Genomic DNA, 17349 nt, shown 5'->3' with positions numbered 1-17349 from the left:
AGTGTGTTCTGCCCTAGCTGGAAGGTTGGTAGGAGCAGAATTATTAGCAGCTTTTAGAATAAAACACCTTTCAATATTTATTTAGTTTTATTTAGAGATAGCACTCAGTAATGGGCCCTTCCTGTTTGAAAAGTGGAAATTTACCAGGCAATGGAATAAATTGCAGTGTTCTTTGAAAGAGTCGTTATGAAGACAACGGACCGAATAGCCTGATCTGTATCAGCTAATTATGTGAAAAAAGAGGGAATGTGGGAAAGTCACTTAGTTTAAAACCACCTACATGACATACTTAACAAATTCAGCACCGAAGGATGAGTATGGAATATAGTTATACTACATTCATGCGCAGAGCCAAGGAACAAGCTTGGAAACAGTCCCATCATCTTTATAATTTTTCAGATAGAGGTAATATAACAATGTTCAGCAAATGAGCAGATAAGGCTCAACGTGGAAAGCTCACTGAACGAATTATTTTCTCACTGAAGTCAGTTATAAAAGCCATAACATTTCATCAGTATGTTAATTACTACTGAGCAGCAGAAATTCAAATTTACTTTAGGTAACCATTGCACTGTGCCTTTAAGTGTTTATTTTGATGACTCGAGAGGAATTGCAGCTGGCTGCCAGAGTATCTCACTCTGTCCAAGCTTTGAGTTATTCAACAACCTCTCCTGCAGAGCAATCGAGAGTCCTCTCTTGCCGTGAGAACTCCTGCCCTTCTCTGTTGGTTCTCACAGCTCTTGGTCTATGGACATGCTGCAAACGCCAACACTAAAGTAAAGAAAATTTATTATCAAAGTGCATTTATGTCACCATATACTACCTGACATTTGTTTTCTTGTGGGCATTCACAATAAACACTAAGAAATACGATAGAGACGATATTTTGCTCATTTAAAGGTAGGCACAAACTTTTCTCCCTGAAATTGATTAACTTCAGGGCAAAGGAAGAAGCATGCTCTAAGTTTTCTTGTTTTGAGATTGCCATGCCATGTATTTTATATATTTCAAAATATCTTTCGATACCAGCGGTTCCCAACCTGGGGTTCACAGACTGCTCAGTTAATGGCAGGGGTCCATGGCATAAAAAAGGCTGGGAACCCCTAATGTATACATAGAACACAGAAAAGCACAGTACAGGCCCTTTGGCCCATGATGGGATATGTCAATCTTTTAACCTACTCTAAGATCAATCTCTCACCTTCCACATAGCCTCCATTCTTCTTTCATCCACATTTCTTAAATGTCCCTAATATATTGTCTCTACCACCGCCCCTAACAGCTCACTCCACACACCCACTACTCTATGTAAAAACAAAACTTATCTCCGACAAGCTCCCCCATATTTTCCTCCAATCACCTTAAAATTATGTACCCACATATTAGTCATTTCTGCCCTAGGCATAATCTTTTCACTACAGAAATCTCAGACAACATAAGTTAGTAATAGTATAGGCATCCGTCAGCCTCATGAGACCATGGATTTGCGCCTTAGAAGGTTTCCAGGGCGCAGGCCTGGGCAAGGTTGTATGGAAGACCAGCAGTTTGCCCATGCTGCAAGTCTCCCCTCTCCACAACACTAATATTGTCCAAGGGAAGGACACTAGGGCCGATACATCTTGGCACCGGTGTCGTCGCAGAGCAATATGTGGTTAAGTGCCTTGCTCAAGGACACAACTCACTGCCTCAGCTGAGGCTCGAACTAGTAACCATCAGGTCACTAGACTGACACCTTAACCACTTGGCCACGCACCAACACAAGTTAGTAATGAAAACATAAAATGGTAGTAATACTCAAAAGGTCCAGCAGTATCTGTGGGGAGATAACAAAGTTAATGTTTCAGGTCAACAATTTTCCTGCAGAACCAAAGAAAGTTGGTACTTAGAACATAAAAGAGCACAGCATAGGAAAAGGCCATTCAGTCTGTGTTGTCTGTGCCAAATTAAACTAAATTGTTTTTGCTTGTGCATGATCCATATCCCTCCTTTCCCTACATATTCATTTTGTTTATCTAAAAGGCTCTTAAGTCCAGCAAATTTCTTCAGATGTGGACAGTATTCTGACTGATTGCATCAGCACCTGGCATGGAGGTTGCAGTGCACAGGACTGATAAAAATTGCAGAGGATTGTAGAATCTGCTATGGCCATCATGGGTACTAGCCACACCCTCACTGAGTACAAAAGGCAGAGAATCAAGAAGCTGGCATCCATCACTAAAGTCATCCAGGATATGCCCTCTTCTCATTACTAACATCAGTGAGGGGATATAGGAACCTGAGGACACATACTTAACATTTTAAGAACAGATACTTCTCCTCCACCATCAGATTTTTGAACAGTCTATGATCAGTGATGCTCTCCTTTTTTATTCTTTATTTTTTATATATTTCTTAATGTTAATTACAGTAATTTTTTAAATATTGCATTGCACTGCCTCCACTAAGCAACAAATTTCACAACATAGCAGTGATAATAAACCTGATTCTAATTCTGATCTCTCCTCACACAAGGAAGTCAAAGCTGTTGACAGTAATCCGAACGTTGTCTTCACTATATCCTGTATCGATTCCCAGGCTCGGTAAAATCCAGCCTTCTTGAATAAAGAACAATTAAAAATGGGACCACACAATCTTCATAAAAGGATTTAATTGACCGAGCCGGTGAAATGATTGGTTGCCAATTGATGATGTGCTTCCCTTGAAACAGAGTGACTGGACTGGTTTCAAAAATGAGGCTTTGTGAACTTTTCTCTTCCCTTATTCTTGGGAAGGGTTAAGAACACACAGCCTCTTCTCCACGATCTCTAAACGGACTGGGATGTTTCTCACCCAGAGTGAAGAGTACCTAAAAGATGCTGCCAGAGGGAGTGGTGGAGGCACGGTCGCTGACAGCATCTAAGAAGTGTCCAGACCAGCATTGTTAATGACCCGTCCCATCAATCCAGCAATCTCTTTGACTTCCCCTCACCACCACCCCCTCCACCCCACCATCAGGCACGAGGCAAAGTACAAAGTTTGTAGCATTAGGACATGATCTGTTAGGATGTAAACAGCTTCCTCCACCACTCTGGCAGCCTGTTCGAGGAAACTACCACTCTCTGTGTTATAAACTTGCCCCACACATCTTCTCAAGCATTCCATTTCTGACCTACAAAGCTTGTCCTCTTGCGCTTGCTATTTCAAAGTCCAAAGTAAATTTATTATTAAAGTACATATATGTCACCATATGCAACACTAAGATTCTGTTTCTTGTGGGCATATTCAATACATCTATGGAATAATAAGCATGACAGAATCAATGAAAGACCACACCAACTTGGGCATTGAACCAATGTGCAAAAGACAACAAATTGCAAATACAAAAAGAAAGAAATGATAATAATAAATAAATGAGCAATAAATATTGACAACATGAGACGAAGAGTCCTTGAAAGTGAGTCCATGGGTTGTAGGAACATTTCCATGATGGGGCGAGTGAAGTTATCTCCTCAGGTTCAAAAGCCCGATGTTTGAAGAGTGGAAACTGTTCCTGAACCTGGTGATATGAATACTGAGGCTCCTGGACCTTCTTCCTGATGGCAGCAGCGAGAAGAGAGCATGTCCTGGGTGGTGGGGGTCCCTGATGATGGATGCTGCTCTTCAACGACAGCATTTCGTGTAGATGTGCTCGATGCTGGGGAGGGTCTGGGAGATCCTGTGAAAAAGATGCTGATTCTGACTATCTACCCTATCTATAGGTCTCATAATCTTATAAACTTCCATCAGAAACCAAAGGTATTTTAAGTAGCAGAGAAAAGATCTGGCAAGAACAAGTGGAATATCCGTGTTAGGTTGAAGACATATAGACACAATAACATACGGTAAATGGTGCTGTTTGAGAGGGAGTGAAAAGGCATGCTAATTGTTCAAAACCCGACTGGAAGACATGTACGAGAGGTGATTGATGTGTTTGTGGCCTCAGGTAGAAGGAGTCAATTTTAGAAAACCTAGCACATTTATTTTTCAACATAGTCCCCTCCTACATGTACACACTTAGTCCAGCAGTCGTGGAGCATATGGATCCCTTCTTTGTAGAAGTGGTCCACAGCAGGGGTGATTCATAAGTCTGTGGCCTAAGGTAGAAGGAGATGAGTTATTAACTTCAAACTTTCTGCATTATCACTCAAAGAGCTGAACTGCACGTGCATGTAACAAGAGCATCTTGGACCTCCAGGTGGTCCATAGCAGGGGTGATTGATAAATTCATGGCCTAAGGTAGACGGAGATAAGTTGTACATCTCTTGTTACATGCACGTGCAGTTCAACTCTTTGAGTGAAAATGCAGAAAATTTGAAGTTAATAACTCATCTCCTTCTACCTTAGGCCACAAACTTATCAATCACTCCTGCTGTGGACCACTTCTACAAAGACGGGATCCGTATGCTCCACGACCGCTGGACTCAGTGTGTATATGTAGGAAAAATAAATGTGCTAGGTTTTCTAAAATTGACTCCTTCTACCTTAGGCTACGAACTTATCAATTACCCCTCATAAGTAGGACAAGATAAACAAAAAAGAAAAAGGATAATAGAAAAGAAAAGGTTACTTGAACTGAGAGATATAAAGAGCTGCAGATTATTGAAATCGGAAACAAAACAGAAAATACTGGAAGAACTCAGAAGATCAGACAACGTCCATGGGGAAAGAAAAACTGAGTTAAACTTACATTGATAACCTTTTGGCAGAATTGGAAAAGCTGGTTACTGAGACTGTTGAAGGCTGTATTGCTGAGAGCTTTAAGATGCTTATATTGGGCTTCGCTGGAACACTGTAAGTGACCAAGGACAGAGCAGTCAAAATAGGAGTAGGAAAGAGAATTAGAGAGGCAGCTGACTGGAAACTCAGGATTAGTCTGTGGACTGAATGGAAAAGTTGACAACACTGACAGGGCAGAGGATCGGGAGATGTGTCTGTTCCTGGTGCCACGTCGAACGTGACAGAAATAACAGACATTCTACTGAATGCAAACACTATTGGGAAGGTGAGGCCATATTTACTCTGGATTGGAGGAGAGGGAAGAACATCAGAAATGCTTTGAGAGCCCAGTCATCGGAGAAATAAAGGTACAGCCAATGAACAAGGCCATCAGCCTGGGAAACTCTGCGGGTGAACAATCTATTCATGAGTCCCCAGCTTTAGATTTATAATATTGAATTCATTCTGAATATGAACTGTAAAACTTCTTACATGTCATGCTCTGTGCTTTGCAGCAGTATATTTTCAGCATTACGGAGTAATAGAGTGAAATAATTATAGGGGTAAATCTGTTCTTACTTCTCTCTCTTTATGCTGATTCAAATGTTTCAAGTCTGTCATTTTCTTCCCTGGTATAGCTTCCAAATTTTTTTTCACATCTTTAAGTAGTTGGCGAACTTGTTCCAATTTGCAATGAAGCCATTCTTAATGTGAAGATTAAAAACCACATCTCATAAATGGTGGGATGCGGAATGCATGCCTTGCAGATTCCAGAGGAATACAGCTTCTAAATTAAAACCACAGACAAGTGAAAAGGAAGGAGGGGGATGACTGAAATTTCTCAGCCGCTCAGTTATAAATGCTCGCTAACAGCACTGCTGACTAGGAAATCTGCAGGTTCAAACCCGGTCTGTGCTGACTTAGTTAATCACATCCACAACTGACAGAGCAATTTTTGGTTCGGCTTCACATTCTACTGATGGAAACACATTCAAGGATTTACACACTAAAAAAACGCATGTCAGCTGGGTACAGGATGAAGCTCACCTTTTACTGTCCTGTCATCAGAGAGTTCACAACGATTGCATACGATCTGGGTGAAATTTTGAAGAGAAAAGGAGGTTCGTGCTCCATGAGTTTTACTCATCTCTGCGAAGAACATCAGCTTGTCGCTCTGCTAGGCTTAGTCATCTCTGCACTGAACTGCGGCTATGGACTGCAACTATCAGTGTGGACTCATTTTTGTGAACTTCAGTTCTGAATGCTGTTTGCTTACTTTTATGGCTTGCAGATTATTTCCTCTTTTTAGTGAAGGTAGGACCAATTAGAGATAAAGGTGGGATGATGTGCCTGGAGGCTGTGGAAGTGAGCAAGGTACTCAATGAATACTTCTCTTCGGTATTCACCAATGAGAGGGAACTTGATGATGGTGAGGACAATATGAGTGAGGTTGATGTTCTGGAGCATGTTGATATTAAGGGAGAGGAGGTGTTGGAGTTATTAAAATACGTTAGGACGGATAAGTCCCCAGGGCCTGATGGAATATTCCCCAGGCAGCTCCAAGAAGCGAGGGAACAGGTTGTCGAGCCTCTGACTAGGATCTTTATGTCCTCGTTGTCCACGGGAATGGTACCGGATGATTAGAGGGAGGCGAATGCTGTCCCCTTGTTCAAAAAAGGTAGTGAGGATAGTCCTGGAAATTATAGACCAGTGAGCCTTACGTCTGTGCTGGGAAAGCTGTTGAAAAACATTTTTAGAGATAGGATGTATGGGCATTTGGAGAATCATGGTCTGATCAGGGACAGTCAGCATGGCTTTTTGAAGGGCAGATCGTGTCTAACAAGATAGAGTTCTTTGAGGAGATGACCAGGCATATAGATGAGGGTAGTGCAGTGGATGTGATCTATATTGATTTTAGTAAGACATTTGACAAGGTTCTACACGGTAGACTTATTCAGAAAGTCAGAAGACATGGGATCTAGGGAAGTTTGGCCAGGTGGATTCAGAATTGGCTTGTCTGCAGAAGGCAGAGGGTGGTGGTGGAGGGAGTACATTCAGATTGGAGGATTGTGACTAATGGTGTCCCACAAGGATCTGTTCTGGGACCTCTACTTTTCGTGATTTTTATTAACAACCTGGATGTGGGGGTAGAAGGGTGGGTTGGAAAGTTTGCAGACGACACAAAGGTTGGTGGTGTTGTAGATAGTGTAGAGGATTGTCAAAGATTGCAGAGAGACATTGATAGGATGCAGAAGTGGGCTGAGAAGTGGCAGATGGAGTTCAACCCGGAGAAGTGTGAGGTGGTACACTTTGGAAGAACAAACTCCAAGGCAGAGTACAAAGTAAATGGCAGGACACTTGGTAGTGTGGAAGAGCAGAGGGATCTGGGGGTACATGTCCACAGATCCCTGAAAGTTCCCTCACAGGAAGATAGGGTAGCTAAGAAAGCTTTTGGGGTGTTACCTTTCATAAGTCGAGGGATAGAGTTTAAGAGTCACGATGTAATGATGCAGCTCTATAAAACTCTGGTTAGGCCACACTTGGAGTACTGTGTCCTGTTCTGGTCACCTCACTATAGGAAGGATGTGGAAGCGTTAGAGAGGGTCCAGAGGAGATTTACCAGGATGCTGCCTGGTTTAGAGAGTATGCATTATGATCAGAGATTAAGGGAGCTAGGGCTTTACTCTTTGGAGAGAAGGAGGATGAGAGGAGACATGATAGAGGTGTACAAGATAATAAGAGGAGTAGATAGAGTGGATAGCCAGCGCCTCTTCCCCAGGGCACCACTGCTCAATACAAGAGGACATGGCTTTAAGGTAAGGGGTGGGAAGTTCAAGGGGGATTTTAGGGGAAGGTTTTTTACTCAAAGAGTGGTTGGTGCGTTGAATGCACTGCCTGAGTCAGTGGTGGAGGCAGATACACTAGTGAAGTTTAAGAGACTACGAGACAGGTATATGGAGGAATTTAAGGTGGAGGCTTACATGGGAGGCAGGGTTTGAGGGTCGGCACAACATTGTGGGCCAAAGGGCCTGTACTGTGCTGTACTATTCTATGTTCCATGTTCTATGTTCTTTATATCTCTGCACAATAGATCTTTGATGGTTTTCTTTTGTTTTGTTGGGTTTGTTTGTTTTTTAAGAAGATGAATCTCAAGTATAGATAATTTGATAATGAATGCACTTTGAATTTTGCAACGAATAAACTAAATGGAAGGAGAAAGCCATTCTAATACTGTAGATTGTTAAGCAAAAGAAGGCACCCAAAATGAACGAAGAGCATTTGATGGCTCTGGATCTGTGCTCAGTGGTGTTTGGAAAAATGAGGGGTGGGGGATCTCATTGAAATCTACCGAATACTGAAAGGTCTAGAAAGAGTGATTGTGGAAAGGATGTTTCCAACAGTGGGAGATTCTAGGACCTGCCTCAAAATAGAAGGATGTCCCTTTAGAACAGAAAGGAGGAGGAATTTCTTCAGCGTGGTGAATCTGTGATATTTATTGCCACAGACGACTGTGAAGGTCAAGTCATTGGGCATATCTAAAGCCGATTAGTAAGGTTGTCAAAGGTTATGGAGAGGGCAGGAAAATGGGGATGAAAGGTATAATAAATCAGCCATGATCAAATGATGGTGCAGATTCAATGGGCCAAATGGCCTAATTGTGCTTCTATGTTTTATGGTCTTATGGTCTGATATGAGGTAGAAATTCATCTCCAGTCAGTTGTGCTAAACATAAAACACAGTAGTCCATGCACATTGTACCCCACTTATAAAGTGCAGGGCTTTATAATCAACAGAATTGAATTTATAAGGAGAGATGATGGGGGAAATGTAATTTTTTTTTTGCTTTTTGCAGGGACATATGTGCTATTCTTAAGTGATAAAATCCTGAATACATCTCCATAATCTCACATCTCTTTAAGCCAGTTATTGAGGGCTTTGTGTGCCTGGCAGAAAGATGCTCACTGCCTGCTTTGTTCTGTATTCATTACATCTTCAGACAGTAGACAATTTCAGTGCACCGTCTTAATGTTGGCATCATCTATCAGTAACTTTAGAAATACATACCTCTACTCTATATTTACCCAGGATCACATGAGTGAAAATTTAACTGCTTGCTTACTATTTTCTGTTGTTTACAATTGCCAATATACAAACTTGGCAGTAACCTTTCCTGCTAGGAACATGAACTCATAAAATTAACCTACCATTGTCAGCACTCCCAGCTTAGATGTCAAACAGATTAGATGCAGAACACCTTTCTATTCAATAATGTGCCTTAGTCCAAACCTCTTATGTACAGAAATAAAAACATTTCAATCAGTAACTATGGAGACTGGAACACAGTTAGCGTTTCAGATCAGAATTCTGAAGCGCTGACCTTACCATATCTCAGTCACATGATCTACATCGCATACAAAAAAAACTTTTCGCCATCGGAGAGGAGATTTTAATGGTGAATTAGAGAAAGTGTATCACTATTGGCTCATGCACTAGTAACTAGGTTCCATCAGATTACTGGATTCCAATTTTATTCCATACAATTTGGGGAAGTGCAGCCTACCATCTTCTCAATCTGGGATGCATTCAGAACCAGATCCAAGAAATAGAAAAATGCAATAATTAATGGCGTGACTCTAAATGTCATTGAGTACATATTCAGTATTGGAAGTGATGTGGGTTTAGTCAGTTACCGACAGTGCCTGCAAAATTATAAAAGTGTTGAATAATGTCAGCATACTTACAGACGTTGTCCCAAAGCAAGGGTGGAGCATGTGGTGGGAGGCAAAGGATGTGCTTGTACAATATTGGCCACTGCAAGTTGGGGAGATGAGAGAGATCTTCCTACCACAGATATTTAAATACCTCAGCGTGAGTGAAGCTAAGGCTTGGCTACAGGATGCTGCAAGTGGGACGGAATGATATTGCAAAAAGAGGAAGCATAGGAAGCTCAAATCAAACATAATTAAAATCATGATCTGTCCCTAGAGGCCATAAAGACATTCTGATTTCAATTGAGCACATAGACATATACATCTAAGGCAGGAACAGCCCAGTCGTGTCTGTGAGCTGCTTCAGTATTCAATAACAAGCTGGCAATCGGAATCCACTTTAATATCACCAGCATACTGTTCGCCATGAAATTTGCTGAATTTGAAGCAGCAATATAATGCAATACACGATAAATATTTAAAAAACGCTCAATTACTGTAAGTATATATATGTATATTAAATAGCTACATTAAAATACATAATGACAAACAGAAATGTTTTAAAAAGTAGTGAGGTACTAAAGTTGTGATTCGATGCTGTAAAACAATAAAACATGAAAACTTCTGGGGGGGTGAATACTTTTTATAGGCAATGTATGTGGTGACTCTGATAATAAATTTTACTTTGAACTTTGAACTTCTGGTGTTCCTAGCAGTATTACAAAACCAAAATCAATGCAGCACCATTTGAGTGGGTAGCTGAAAGCTTGGTTGAAGAAAGAAATTTTTAGAAGCAAGAGGGCCAAAAAGTAGAAAGGTAGGGATGTTTACAGAGGTTTGGATCTTATCAGCCACAGGGATGACTGAGAGTGGTGGGGCAATGAAATTCAGGGATAATCCAGAGGCCAAAATTTAAGGGGCACAGATGTTTTGGATAATAAAGTTGTGGGTGGTTATAGGGCTGGAGGAAATTACAGAGATAGGGAGAAGGTGGAGGCAAGGGACTTATAAATATGAGGGAATTATGAAGTAAAGATGCATGTTATAAATTTAAATATAAAAACTAATCATGATTTAGGATAGTCTTGCTAAGAAGCAGCATGCAAATAAGTAAGAGGTGAGCCAGGATAGAGTCAGCAATGTTTTTGTGGGAAGAGAGATCACTGTAGATAATTGTCTAGCAATGACAGGTTAGCATACACAAGATGAATGAAGCACTACATACCTGGATTTCAATGGAGAAATGCTAACAGCGGAGGTTTTGATCAATCAAAGTCAAAAGTTAAGAAAGAGGTTGATGCTGTTATTATGATCATGAGCAATTTTGACAGAGTTGCTTAGAACTGGTGCAGTTATAAAATCTAAGTTGTGAGGATTTGGAGAAGCTAGTTGTAGATGAGAAAATATCTTACAAAGAAAAAAGCGGTAATGTCATATTTATGGAGAAAGGATGGTGAAATCATACTTCAAGTGAAGAAGAGCTGTTAGCAATATCAATTATTGATTGGTCAACTGATCTGTAAGAATAGAGTCAAGGAACCAGGAGATACTCCTCATTGATAATTTGAACTGTAGAAAGAACGAGAAGTGAGTTTACAGTGAAACTAGAGAAAGGTGAAAGTTTTATGGTTAGAGATGTTGAGGAAGCATTAGAAGTGGTTTAGGGGAGAAAGGTATATAGTAGGGTACAGCTAATCATCTGGTCACAATTATATTGACAAATTCATCCAAAAGCTCTTCACATATGTTGGAGCTGTTAAAGTAATGACTTGCAGTAGCTCAACAAAGCTTCATTCAATGAAGCCCAAAATGATACTGCAGTACTGAATATGCAATAGGCCAGGTGGTGTTTTATGTAGTCTCTCCAATCTTAATTGTGAATGGCTAATCCAGGTTGTCTCTCAATTGCATTCCAGGCTGGGCCTTGTAAGTTTATGGAGCAGATATAAGAACAATACTGGGTGAGAGACCTTGGTGAGAGAGAACGATGGTTTCAAAGGAGTAGAAGCATAGAAACATAGAAACCCTAATGCTGTGTCAAACATGTCCTTACCTTAGAAATTACCTAGGGTTACCCATAGCCCTCTATTTTTCTAAGCTTCATGTACCTGCCCAGGAGTCTCTTAAAAGACCCTATCATATCCGCCACCACCACTGTCGCCAGCAGTCCATTCCACGCACTCACCACTCTCTGCGTAAAAAACTTACCCCTGACATCTCTACTGTACCTACTTCCAAGCACCTTAAAACTGTGCCCTCTCGTGCTAGCCATTTCAGCCCTGGGAAAAAGCCTCTGACTATCCACACGATCAATGCCTCTCATCATCTTATACACCTCTATCAGGTCACCTCTCATCCTCCATCGCTCCAAGGAAAAAAGGCCGAGTTCACTCAAACTATTCTCATAAGAAATGCTCACCAATCCAGGAAACATCCTTGTAAATCTCCTCTGCACCCTTTCTATGATTTCCACATCCTTCCTGTAGTGAGGCAACCAGAACGGAGCACAGTACTCCAACTGGGGTCTGACCAGGGTCCTATATAGCGGCAACATTACCTCTCGCCTCCTAAACTCAATCCCATGGTTGTTAAAGGCCAATGCACTGTATACTTTCTTAACCACAGAGTCAACCTGCGCAGCAACTTTGAGTGTCTTATGGACTCAGACCCCAAGATCCCTCTGATCCTCCAAACTGCCAAGAGTCTTACCATTAATACTATATTCTGCCATCATATTTGACCTACCAAAATGAACCACCTCACACTTATCTGGGTTGAACTCCATCTGCCACTTCTCAGCCTAGTTTTGCATCCTATCAATGTCCCGCTGTAACCTCTGACAGCCCTCCACACTATCCACAACACTCCCAACTTTTGTGTTATCCGCAAATTTACTAACCCATCCCTCCACTTCCTCATCCAGGTCATTTATAAAAATCGTAAAGAGTAGGGATCGCAGAACAGATCCCTGAGGCACTTCACTGGTCACCAACCTCCATGCAGAATATGACCTGTCTACAACCACTCTTTGCCTTCTGTAGCCAAGCCAGGTCTGGATCCTCAAAGCATTGTCCCCTTAGATCCCACTCCTTACTTTCTCAATAAGCCTTGCATGGGGTACCTTATCAAATGCCTTGCTGAAATCCATATACACTACATCTACTGCTCTACCTTCATCAATGTGTTTAGTCAATCAGCCTCGTAAGGCACGACCTGCCTTTGACAAAGCCATGCTGACTATTCCTAATCATACTATGCCTCTCTAAATGTTCATAAATCTTGCCTCTCAGGATCTTCTCCATCAACTTTGTGCATGAGTAATCAAAATTGTGCATGACCTACTCAATTGGAGGGCTAGATTGATAATCCAAGTGATTTTTGAGGGGCACACATGTGAAGTATATTGAACTATGTTGCAATAATTAGGTGTTAATATTTTAATCTAATTTTTCCAGACACAAATACTAGAACTTACTCGCAACTGAGTTTCTGTTCAGTTTGCCACCAAACAAAAAGTTATCAATATTTTTCAGACATCAAATTTAGGGAATTGTCACTTTTGAATTCATGTGTTTGGTAGCATGATTTCTTTGAAATCATTTAAAGAATTACCTGTCATACAGATTCAATAAACATATGGACCTGTCAAAGCCATATCCATCAGTGATTTTAATATATTTACTACCTTACAAATAACATTCTGATTATCATAACAATAGGAATTTTCTATAGGAATTTCCTCCAAAACTAAATTAGTGAAAATACTAAACTATTGTCCACTTTCCTTATACTCTTTACATTTTCTTCCTCTTTTTTCCACATAACCAGTGCCCTATTTCAGAATGACTAACACCTTAATCCTGGCAACTTATTGGTTTCATTTTCTGAACATGGTCAAATAAACCAACAAGAGGATCTAGGACCATTAAATATGCACAATAATGCTTCAAGCATTCACCAACCAAAAATTAAACAGCTGGCCCCAGCAAAAATACAGACTTACAGGTCCGAAGGAACAGATGAAGCTCGTTTTAATGAAAGAAAAATATCCAGGTACAGTACTCCCCTAGAGCTTCTTCCTGGATATACCACGTAAAGTTATCAGAACTGTTTCTGAGATGGGGAGAGGATGTTGAACTGTGGACATTCAGCATACAGTAACAGTGCTCACCCCATCTTCCCGCTACCTGAACAGGGATAGAGTTCCTTTTGTCCTCACCTACCACCCCATGAACCTCCGCATCCAACACCTCATTCTCCACAACTTCTGCCATCTTCAACGGGATCCTACCACCAAACACATCTTTACCTCCATCCTCCATTCCTCGGATTTCCACAGGGATCGCTCCTCGTGTGATTCCCTTGTCCATTTATCCTTTCCCACTAATCCTAGCACATCCTTGCAAGCAGCAGAAGTGCTACACCTCTCATTCCTCTCTTCTTCACCTCCATTCAGGACCCCAAACAGTCCTTCCAGGTGTTAGGGTTGTCTACTATATCCAGTGCTCCCGATCCAGCCTCCTCTACATTGGTGAGACTTGATGTAGACTGGGGGGCGGGAGGGAGTTTTTATTGAGCACATCTGCGACAGAATTTCCTATCCTCATTCCCATTCCAACATGTCAATCCACAGCCTCCTCTTGTGTCTTGATGAGTCCACTTTCAGGTTAGAAAAGCAACACTTTATATTCCCTCTGGGTAGCCTCCAACCTGATGGTAAGAAGATCAATTTCTCCAACTTCCAGTAATTTTTTTCCCTCCCTCTTCCCTCTTATTCTTTTCCCCACTCTGGCATTTTACTGCATTTCCTCACTGGCCTATCAGCTCCCCAAGGTGACCCTCTTGCTCTCCTTTCTCCCACGGTCCACTTTCCTCTCTTAGCAGATTCATTGTTCTTCAGCCCTTTGCCTTTTCCACCTATCACCTCCCCACTTCTTACTTTCATCTGCCTTCCCCCACCTACCTGGCATTACCTGTCACCTTCTAGCTTGTACACCTTCTCCTCGCCCCACCTTCCTATTCTGCCATCTTCTCCCTTCCTTTCCAGTCCTGATGAAGAGTCGGCCTGTTTCCATTGATGATGCCTGGCCTGCTGAGATCCTCCAGTATCTTGTGTGTTGCAAATGGAGGTTTAGTGTTTTTTTTCAGCTTTGACCTTGATCAAGAAACTATGGTTTAGGCAGTCATGTTGCCCATGAAACAAAATAAACTTCAATGCTCCAGGGACCATGCAGAAGCACCATCCCCATCCATTCAATTTCTCCTTTCTTGGAACCTCCTATCAACAGCATCATCATCATTATCAAATGAATACTGATGATAAGGCATAGAAAGCAGTGTAATTTTTCCTGTGTGGGAACATGGAAAGTGGAAGGATTCTTTTCTTCTTATGTTTTCTTCCCACACTCACCAGACTTGCAGTTTTCCTAGGTCATAGCCACTGCTGAAGCTCCAACAAGTGGCACCAATCCACGTTCAACAGTCAAATATGCTTTGGTTTTAATAGGAAGGCTAGAGTCATTCTCGTCACTCCAGGCTGTGCCCCCTAGTCCTACACTCCCACACGATAGGAAATATTCTCTCCACACTCACTATCTTATCCTTTCAATATTCAATAGATTTCAATGAGATCACACCTCATTCTTCTAAACTCCAGTAAGTACAGACCCAGAGCCATCAAGTGCTCCTCATACATGAACCCTTTCATTCCTGGGAACCTTTGCTGAAGTTTCTCCAGTGCCAGCGATTCTCTTCTTAGATAAAGGATATAAAAACTTCTCACAACACTCCCAAATCTGCTCTGACTAATGCCTTACAAAGCCTCAGCATGATATCCTTGCTCTTATATTCTAATCTTCTCAAAATGTATGCTAACATTACATTTGTCTTCTTTACCGCCGATTCAACTTGCAAGTTAAACTTTAGGGAATCCCTGCGAGAGGACTCCCAAGTTCCTTTGCACCTCTGATTTCTGAATTTTCTCCCCATTTAGAATATAGTCTACCCCTTTATTCCTTCTACCAAAGTGTATGACCATACATTTCTCTACACAGTCTGTTATTTCCTTAAAGAATTCCAAGAGATTTGTCAGGCGAGTCTCTCCTTTAAGGAAACCATGCTGACTTTGGCCTATTTTATCATCTGCCTCCAAGTATCCCAAAACCTCATCCATAATAATGGACTCCAACATCTTCCCAACCACTGTATTCAGGCTAAGTGGCCTATTGTTTCTTTTCCTTCCTCCCTTCTGAAAGAGTAGAGTGACATGTGCAGTTTTCCGGTCCTCTGGAGCTATTCCGGAATCTAATGATTCATTAAAGATCACAACTAATGTCTCCACAATCTCTTCAGCCACTGCTTTCAGAACCCTGGGGTGTAGTCCATCTGGTCCAAGTGACCTATCTACCTTCAGACCTTTCAGCTTCGCAAGCACCTTCCCTTTAGTAATAGCAACTACAGTTACTTCTGCCCTGACACTTCCAAATTTCTGGCATATTTAAAGGTCCCCCACCATCCAGGCTATGCTCTCTTCCTACTGCTGCCGTTGGGAAGGGGATTAAGGGGCCATTGGTCCTACCCCATCAGAATCAAGAACAATTAATACCCTTCAACCAGCAGGCTTCTGAATCAGCCTGGATAACGTCTCTCACCTCAAGAATAAACTGATTCCACAACCTATGACCTCACTTTGAAGGACTCTACAACTCATGTTATCAATATTGTGTATTGATTTCTGTATTTGTGCAACTTGTCTTCTTTACCACATTGGTTGTTTGTCTGTCATCGTGTCTTGTTTTTCTGTGAATGCCCTCAAAAAATTAATTTCAGGGTAGTATACTGTTTGGTTATATATATATATATATATATATATATAAATACACACATACACACACTTTGATAATAAATTGACTTTGAACTTTTGTGGAGGTTTTATGAAGTTTCACAAGAACAGATGAACATTTGATAACAGATGCTAAAGGTTCAGTATTGACATAGAAGGAAGGTTAGCTCTAACAGGATTTTCTAGTTCTCGCAGAACCTCTAAATCTGTAATATGCTCTATGTCATTATGTTAGAAGTTTGAATATAGACCAGAAACTATGTTCTTGCAGTCCATTTGTGTTTAATTGACCATATATTGTGCACCAGTGGAACAGAGTGTCAAAAGTAGAGGCAGGGACTGTAAATCAGTAAATGTAGAAACATTTTTGACATTGCAGTTCAGATGTTAACTCTTTATATTTAAATATCCAGAATCTAAAGGAATTTAGAGCAAATCATTTCTGGGGCAGGTTTATGGAAGAGAAGGACAAGTGTGGGTGGGGAGGTGGAGATTGTGATTGAAGCAAGGATTGTGATAAGTATGATGACAAGATCGACAGAACAACTATGAACATAGATTGAGGATTTTTTTTCTAGGTTTGTTTAAGAGGGAAGAGTGAATTTAGGAGGCAGAAGATGGCTGAAATCATTACAGATGAGAAGCTGTACAGCAAAGAGACTAGGAGAAAGCGGGCTACAGAATCTTTAGACATAAAGCAGATGCAAAAGAGGAGGTGGCATAACAGTGTAGATTTAGGAATCTACAATGAGGGAGGCTCTTCAAATGGAGTCATATACACATTGAGGAATGAAAAGGAAGCAATTACTTCATATGGGGGCAAGGGGGGAAGGGAGTGTCTAAAATTGGCCTTCTAGTATCCAGTAGAAGATAGAGGAGAAGACATGTGAAAAAAAATCACAATATTATAAGAAGTTATAATAGTTTCCAAAATTTCCCAATTTTAACTGGGATTATTTTAATGTGAACTGAATAGGGGATATAATTTTGAAGTGTTTTCAGGACGGATTTTTAAACCAGTACATACATAATTCTACTAGAGAGGTGTCAATACTGGATCTAATC

The sequence above is a fragment of the Mobula hypostoma genome, chromosome 10 (genome assembly GCF_963921235.1).
Source record: "Mobula hypostoma chromosome 10, sMobHyp1.1, whole genome shotgun sequence".
Lineage (NCBI taxonomy): Eukaryota > Metazoa > Chordata > Chondrichthyes > Myliobatiformes > Myliobatidae > Mobula > Mobula hypostoma.
Note: the sequence above shows the minus strand (reverse complement) of the source record.